This window comes from Artemia franciscana, chromosome 11 (assembly GCF_032884065.1).
Source record: "Artemia franciscana chromosome 11, ASM3288406v1, whole genome shotgun sequence".
Lineage (NCBI taxonomy): Eukaryota > Metazoa > Arthropoda > Branchiopoda > Anostraca > Artemiidae > Artemia > Artemia franciscana.
The window spans coordinates 15,378,041-15,387,494 of NC_088873.1; positions in this window are offsets into that span (position 1 = coordinate 15,378,041).

Here is a 9,454-nt window from a genome sequence, read left to right on the forward strand (position 1 = left end):
GAGTAGAATTTTACCATTTTTGCTCCTGCATGTCTCCTTCTGAAGAGTGAGCTAGGCCTACTATTCTTTACCTTTACTATTTTTCCTAGCTAGGCCTTAGCAAAAAAGCTAGAATTTTACAGTATTAGGCTATCTAACCTGAGATCCGTGTCTTCAATATTAAACTTAACATTCTCTTCTGTAAGTTCCACGATTCTTAGCGTAGGTTGATTTGCATATGGCATTCTTAACTAACTTAAAATTTCACTAATTCTAAAATGAAAGCTTTTTCTGTTTCAGCAAGTCAGGGTGCGTTTGTTTACTTGTCCGATTATTAATCTGATTAATCCAAGCGTTTTTTGAGACACATATGACGTCAGAGGTTAGTCGGATTATCCCCTCAAACGCTAGGATTACTTGTCCGTGGGCTGGCACTTTATAACCCCCAAATAAAAAGATTCTTTGGGGATTGTGACGTCAGACGATCATGTGCATGTGACTCAGCTGAGATGGGTTTTGTAGATAAGCTATGTTTATAGTGGAGTAGTATGATTAATATTTCTAAGGAAGCCTATCAAGTCCCTTGGGAAGAGGGTGGGATTCAAGTTCTATTTGCAATTGAACTGTCTATTGAGTTTGTAAGTTCAGTTCAGAAATTTCAGATGGAATATAGGCATACTTAAACCTTAAATTACCATAAATCGCATTTGCCAGCGAGATAAGGTGGTAGATCCTCCTGTAGTTCTCGCTGGTGGTGAGTGATGTAATTATGTTGGCTTAGCTTCCCAGTCCAGCCTCCACTCGGCCCTCTCCCAGTCCCTGTCGACTCCAGCCTTGAAGGAGTGGGGTGTCTCAGCTTGGATGGTAGACTCGGATAGGCTATTCCAGAGGGGGACCACCCGAATGGAAAAGAAACCACGTCGTTCCCTTCTCCGACATCCAGGCAGGTGAAGCTTAAGACTGTGACCTCTTGAATTGTTAGCCAAAGAGGGGGTGAAGATCTGGTTCAAGTGACCGGATTTGAAAATTTTGCGTGCCATGATCACATCTCCTCTATATCTTCGATAGGTGAGGGTTGGAAGTCTCAGAGATCCTAGGCGATCCTGGTAAGGGACATTATTTAAGCCACGGACCAGTTTGGTTGCTCTCCTTTGGACACTTTCAAGGGCTCTTGTGTCCATTTTATTTTGGGGAAAGGCCAAAGTCAAGCCAAACTCAAGGTGGGGACGGACAAGGGATTTATAAAGTTTTATAACCACACATGACTTTCTGGTTACAAAAGAGCGCTTAATGAGTCCGAGAGCTCGATTAGCTTTTGCAACCTGAGCCTGAGTGTGGCTGTGGAATTTTAAATCTTTGTCCACAATGACGCCTAAGTCTCTTTCCTCGGCAACTGCTTCCAACTGATCACACCCTATATGGTAGGGATGGTGGGGGTTATTGTGCTCTAAGTGCAGTACCTTGCATTTTGTTGCATTGAATTGTAGGGCCCAAGTTGATGACCAAGAGGATAGCCTGTCAAGGTCCAGCTGAATGCAGGCTCTTTCTTCTTCAGTTTCAGCAGGCCCAATGAGCTTACAGTCGTCAGCATATAATGTTAAAAGGTTGCATAGATAAGTTGTACAGTCGTTAATATATATGCTGAACAACGTTGGCCCAAGGATGGTTCCCTGTGGGACGCCGCTTATAACCGGGGAAGTGGAGGAGAAAACTGGATCGCCATTATCAGTGTAGATCATGACACGTTGAGATCTGCCAGTTAGGAATGCTCCAATCCAATCAATCACATCCTCTTGCACCTGATAAGCTCTAAGCTTCAGCAACAGGTATGAGTGTTCAACTTTGTCAAAGGCTTTGGCTTGGTCGAGTAAAATAATGTCTACCGGTTTACCCATATCCAAAATTTTAGTTGCATGATCATATGACTGAATAAAGTTGGTGTCGATTGACCTGCCCCTGCGAAATCCATGTTGTCTATTGCTAATAAGTGTATTTTCTTCTAAATAATTTATAAGAGCATGGTTAATGATACCTTCCATAATCTTGCAAATGGCTGAGGTTAGGCTTATTGGTCGATAATTTCCTGGGTTATCCTTGTCACCTTTCTTAAAAATTGGTATGATATTTGCTGTTCTCCAATCATTTGGTACTGACTTTTTGGCCAGGGACATGTTGAATATTCTGGAAAGGGGGAGGGAAATGTGAGCAGCAGATTCTATCAAAAGCCGAGGGTGGAGATTATCAGGTCCAGCAGCTTTGTACGGTAAAGCACACCAATATTCACAATTTCAAATCCAATTAGAAGTCTAACTAATACATGTTCCACCCAGGTATTAGTAGGTTGAGAAATAGAAAAATCAATTTTATCTACCTTAATTCCAAGCCTAGTGTAGATAGCCACTCCTCTTCGACACAGGTTACTATCTAGGTTGCTCAGGAGTAAGTATCCAGGGATTTGAATATGTGCGTCTTCCAATTTGGTCAAAGAGTTCTTAGGACACGCCTCACAAACACAAAAAACATCTACATCCTTTTCATAAAGTAACACTTTTAGTTCTGAGAGTTTTGGCACTAAAGAATCAATGTTTGTATATAATATTCTTAGTTGCGTCCGTTTTCTTTGGCCGACTGGGCTGTTGCTAGTTCTGGCTTTTGAACTCTGATATGGATTTTCGTCGCCCGAACTAGCAGTGACGTAGTTGGTCTCAGACGAATCAGATGCAGCACTTGATGGAGAGACAGAGCTCAAAACCGAAGCCGCGGAAACAAAGGTTGAACTTATAGAAGTCTTTCTGGCTAGGCTTGATGCATTATTTACACTATTTACAAGGGATATGGGTAAGTCTAGTGAACCATCGAGCGAGGGGGGGGAGGACTCCCTCCCCCCGGGGGATCACGTTTTTTGACACGATGGCGCCATCACGGATGACAAGGTTTTTTTCACCGGCTGCTGCACGCGTCTTTATCTCTTCAATTAGTTCTTTCCTTCTCTGGCGGTCTTCATTGGATGCATCAGCAAAAAATGAGATACTCCCCCTCCTCTCTCTTGAGGCCTTCAATATATCCATTTTTATTTTGTAATCATTTATAGAAAAAAGGATTGGGTTGGGTCTGTCTATGGTATTTGTATTCTTACCATTAGGTAGACGTTTCAAGTTAGTAATAGCCCCGACATTAATTGAGTATTCATCTTTTAAGTAAGTTGAGATGAACTGAGCATCGTTGGTTTGCAGAGGAACGCCATAGGCAATCAGATTAAGTCGTCTTCTGTTTCTGTCTTGCTCTTGTCTCACTATTTTGCGGACGTCTGTTTCGAGACGGGTAGTTATAGAGTTTTCCACAAGTTTCTGCACATCATCTATGGAAACCTTTGATTGTATAGCCGTCTCAAGCGTTTCCACCTGAGCCCTCACAGTGTCCAAAGAAGTCTGTATATCAGATCTGAAACCAGCAAACATGTCACGCATTTCACTACAATGGGATTCGAGAGTGCTTTTCACTATATTTGGAACATCAGGCTTACTGGAACCTGTTTTACATAATGGGCATGTCCAAATACTTCCAAGTCTTTCATTCATTTTGCAGAAAATGTTGTATTCGGCTGTACTCATTCCTAGACATGTTGCACAGAGCCATTTATCACATTCATCACACTGAATGGCTGGCTAGGACTCACTCAGAACACAACCAGAGACAGCACACTTATCGACTCCTTTTTCGGGTGTTGCGGGTTTTAGGCGTTTTGAGCTATTGGACGCCATAATTTCAGAATGAGTGGCAACGCTGGCCAAAAAAATTCAATACTGATACCTAACCTGATAGCGCTTAATGAAGAACGGGAAGATGTACAATCCCTGCAGAATTGAAATTAAAGAGAATTTCAGAATTGAAATTCAGGAACAGCAACAGCAACGCTTAAAGAAATTTATAATAAAAGTTCTTGTGATATTTACCCAGATTTATCAGCAGTCAGTTGAACCAATCTTATACCAAACCATCTTCTAGACAACACTATAGTGTTTTTTTGTGGATGGTGAAGTCCTCCCTTTGAAAGAGTGGCAGACAGTCTGGTTTTATATTATCAATTTTTCCCTTCTTTTTTTTTGATTGTATTAAAGCTTATTCCAATAGGCAATGCATAGAACACCACCTAAAAAAATCCCCCCTGACCCTACCCCAAGTACCACTGAAAACATTCAACCCCTTGGCTGGTCAAGTCAACTTTCTCAAAGCTCACATGAGGGGTCATTGAATAATACAATGGTGGAAGTCGGGGCGTATGTCACAATACAGGATGAGACTGAAAATGAATTTCAGGAGGTCCTATCAAGAAACTCAAAAAAAAGGAAAAAGATTTCACCAATCAAAAATAATACCCCTTCCCATAATCCAACATTCCCCTCACAAAACCTTGGAATTTACTTAAAAATCACTCCAGATACCCCCTTTGAGATAAAAAAGGTAGCTCTTTTGAGGGTTGCAATCTTTAAAATGTTAAAATCAATGTTTTCATTAAACATTAACCGTGATGGATCTCTGCTAATAGCCCTTCAAGATTCTAAATCAGCAGACATATTACAGAATTCAAAATCTCTTCTTAACATACCAATAAAATCTGTTCTCTGGTCCCCAAACCAAAACCCAACTAAAATAGTAGTGTATAACATCCCTCCAGAAATTCCTATTCAGGATCTAAAAGAAGGACTCTCTGACAGAACTGGTAACCCAATCCCAGTAGCTGATGTAACCCAATTGGGTAAACCAGATGCCAATGGCCAAAAGTTAAGCAAGTCTTTCTTATTCACACTAAGAGAAGAAAATAATAACCTGGATCAGATATTCCTATTTGGACAAAGGAAACCCCACAAGCCCTACAAGCCAAAACCTATCCAATGCCAAAAATGTCTAAGACTAGGACACACAAAAAACACATGCAGTGAAACATTACATGAATGCAATTCTTGTAAAAACTCCCACCCCACTGGAATGATAAATTGTAAAAACAATCAGCCAAAATGTATCAACTGCAATGGTCCCCACGATTCTACTAATAAAACTTTATGCCCTGTATATAAAAAACGAGCACTAACACTCCAAATAGCAACAGAAAAAAACATACCTTACCCTTTTGCAGCAATGGAAGCAAATGCAGCTCAATCACACCTGACCAAAAACTTTATGAAACCACCCAACCCTCTCACCCACAGACCAACCATTCTACCAAAAGCATCAAGCACCCCCAATAAGACTCCTTCCTCAAAGCAACCAAGCTCACATTCCTATAAGAAAGGTTCACCCTGGACAAACCTTCCAGCCTCTACAAGTAATGATAGAATATCAGAATGGCCACCTCTCCCGAGTAGAAATGAATCAGAAGTATTAACGGGTATTAATCAAATTATCAACAAAAAGCCAGATGAATATCCAAATGAATTAACACCTAACATGTGCCTATTTATACTAAATTCTAATGCAGTACAGTCAATGAACCTAAAACAACCACAAAAAGCAAAAATAATAAGCGAATTGGCAAAGTTGTACCTACCCAATCACATGCATATCCAAGCAAAAAAAGATCTTGCTCTGCTCCTAGCAAAGCTAAAGATTGATACACAGCAAAATGAAAATTAAAACAACAAAGCAGCATATTTCAATACTTCAGTGGAATGTAAGATCACTTTCAGAAAATAAGTTAAATGAACTTTTATCTTTTATGAATAAAAATTCCATTGATATTGCTTGCCTTCAAGAAACCCATTTGACTAATAACCAACAAACAAAGTTTCCAGGATATACTATCCTGAGAAAGGATAGGTCTTCTCAGAGAAAAGGAGGTGGCGTAGCTATAATTTTAAATAATAATATTAAATTTTGCGGTATTAATTTCCCAGATTTTTCAAATGATGTTGATGTTATTGGCATCAATGTTTGGATAAATAATACAAAAACATACATATTAAGTCTTTATAACCCCAATGGCCAGACTACAGATGCCATGGATTTTTTCACTTATATTACTAATTCTAATATGCTAAAAAACATAATCATCTGCGGGGATTTTAATGCCCACAGTCTTCTGTGGGGGGATAAGCCAGCAAATAAAGCTGGTAAGCTCATTGAAAGATTGATTTCAAATAATGCCGATTTAGCAATTGCTACCCCTCCTAATCTAAATACATATTTTAACCCCAAAAGTGGTAAATTTTCAACTATTGACCTACAAATTGTTTCAATAAATATACTAAATAAAATTTATATTAAGAAAATTGAAAATCTATGCACTGACCATTTTGCAATAGTATCCTCTTTAAATGAACCAGCCAACATTCTCCCACATATCCCTAAATATGTCAACACCAAAGCAAATTGGACCATGTTTAGAAATAAGCTTAATGAAGAAGTCCTAAGTTTAACCCAGAAATCTCATACCTCAGTTGTAACTGCTGACACGTGTGCTGAAGCTATGACATCAATATTAACAAATGCAGCTAATCAAGCTATCCCCAGAACTTCACCTAGGAAAACCATCCCTAAACACACCCCTAAAGCATGGTGGACAAAAGATTGCCAAATTATGTGGAGAATAAAAAATGCAACTAGGAGAGCATACCTAAGAAAACCATCCCCTGACACATATTTAAGTAAATTACAAGCAGAGGCTAACCTCAAGAGAACAATAACTAATGCCAAATATAATTATTGGAATAATTTTGCAAATAATCTTTCCAGAGAAACATCTGAGCCAAGAATACATAGACTTATAAGCAAAATCTGTGGGAAAAAAACATCCTCCAACCCTCTTATGTATGAACTAATACATGAGAATTCCCACTATGATAACGACACTGATAAGGCAAAATTATTTGCCTCCCTTTTCTCAAAGAAGCTAACATCAAAAAACCAAAATATCACCACACAAATCATGACAAATCCTATTTACCAGCCCCGACCAGGTTCAGAATATATAAACCATCCCTTCTCGATACATGAATTGAATAATGCAATTCAGCATATCAAGGCCAATGCTACAAGTAGCTATGATAATATACACCCTATATGGATAAAGAATCTTTCCCCTTTGTACAAACAGGAGCTCCTAAATTGCTATAACCATGCATGGGCTACATCCACATTCCCTAATATCTGGAAATGTTCATCTCTTATACCAATTTTAAAGAAAAATAAACCTAAACATGACCCTCAGTCATATAGACCCATAATGATTACCCCAGTGCTGGGAAAATTAATGGAGAAAATGATTTACCATCGGCTGCTTTGGTTTGTTGAGAAGAATAATCTGATACCTCATACTCAAACTGGCTTCAGGAAACACCACTCATCAACAGATGCTTTCATAGTGTTAACAAATGCAATAAATGAATCCCTATCAAAAAATAATGTCTTAACTGCTGCATTCCTAGATTTTGAAGGAGCTTATGATAATGTTGACCACCAGATTCTATTAGTTAAACTTACAAACCTTGGACTACCCCCCAAACTTGTATCCTTCATAAAATCCTTTATAGAAAACCGAAGTTTCATTGTTTGTGTAGGTTCAGCCTCTTCACCCAAAACTCCAATAACCAAAGGCCTTCCACAGGGTGCAGTCCTGAGCTGCCTCCTATTTTCACTTTTTCTGTGGGACATGAACCTCCCACATACCAATCTACAGTACGCTGACGATCTGCTATTATGGGCAACTGGCAATACCTTTGAGATTACGCATTCAAAGTTGCAAAATGCACTTTTCCAATTTGAAAAGTTCTCCCAAAAGTCCATTTTACCTACTGCACCCACAAAGTCAAAAATTATCCAATTCCACCATAAGCGAAATCATTATGATGCTAGGCTAACATTAAATGGAATACTTATCCCAGAGGACAATCAAATTAATTACCTAGGGCTCATACTTGACCAAAAACTAAATTTCCACCTCCACATCACAAATACAATAAAAAAGTGCTATAGAAAAACAAGAATAATTAAAAGGCTACTAGCCACACCTTGGGGCTGTAATGAGAAAACACTAATCCAATTTTATAAATCATATATAAGGCCCCATATTGATTATGGCCTCATAGTGTATGGTGCTTGTGCTAAGACCCACATGCAAAAAATCGAAACGACACAAAATGATATAATTCGTCTTATATTTGGTCTTAGGAAACCAACAAAAACTAAGTTTCTGCTTACTGAGAGTGGACTATCACCAATAAATGAAAGAAGAAGATCTCTACTAATTAAGTACCTTACAAAAATTGAAGCCAATGATTCTCATACCCTGCATAACTGGTTAAGAAATCCATCTATGTTTAGAGGCGTTGCAAATGAATACGCAAATATCCAGAAGAAGTTCCCAGTGCCAGTAAAATCTATTGCACCCACATTCCCCCAAACCCCCCCTTGGAGTTGGTCAACCCCCATAATAAAGACTGACTTCTCAAAGTGGACCAAAGAACTTACCCCCATTTCTTTTATTCAGAAAAAATTTGCCGAACTAAATAATGTTGCTTATAAAAATTATTTCCAAATTTTTGTAGATGGGTCCAAAATGAATGAGAAAGTGGCAAGCGGAGCTTTCTTCCCAACCCATAATATCGCTTTAGGAGAGAGATTACAAGATAATTCATCTGTAATGTCTGCCGAGCTAAACGCCATAATCATGGCACTAGATTTCCTCATGGTTAATGAATATATGAAAGTTAATATTAAAAATATTATAATATATTCTGATTCTTTGTCAAGCCTAGAGCTTCTTTCGTCAGCTTCTCAAAATAAGATGGATATTGACACATTTCTTTGTCTTAGGATTATTGATATTTTTGCTACAAAAGGTATTTTAACTCATATACAGTATATTCCAAGCCACTCAGGTATAATAGGTAACCATAAGGCAGATGAAATAGCCAAAAATGCTTTAAATATTGACCAGCCAAGTGGGAGACCAATCCCCATTAGAGATATTTACCGCTGGAGATTTACAGAGGTACTGATAATTAATAAGAATCCTACCCCATCACCTTTCCCAAGTAAGCACCTTTCCAAGATTTATCATAGGATTCGGTCAGGTTCAAATGGGCTAAATTTTCAGGCATTTTCATATCAGATTCCTAATTCAAGTGGCGAAGTTCCCTCGTCCCCCCTTTGCAGGTCATGTAATCTTAAGAATGAAACAATAGATCACTGCCTATTTGAATGTAATATGCTGACGTCTGCACAGTATACCCTGCGACGTAAAATGTTAGAATGCTTCAAACACCACAAAATTCCACCAACAGCCAAGAGTCTTGCTGACCATACTCTCCCGCAGAGCACAGAGATCAATATATACTCTCTTATAATTCAACTGCTGGTATCAAAAGATATACTTCAAGAAATCTGAGCAGATACAAATCATACAAGACAAACCAGCTCCATAGCTCTGTCGATCTCACAGAGTGAGCCAAAAGGAAAAGGGCTAAATAGTATCAACTGA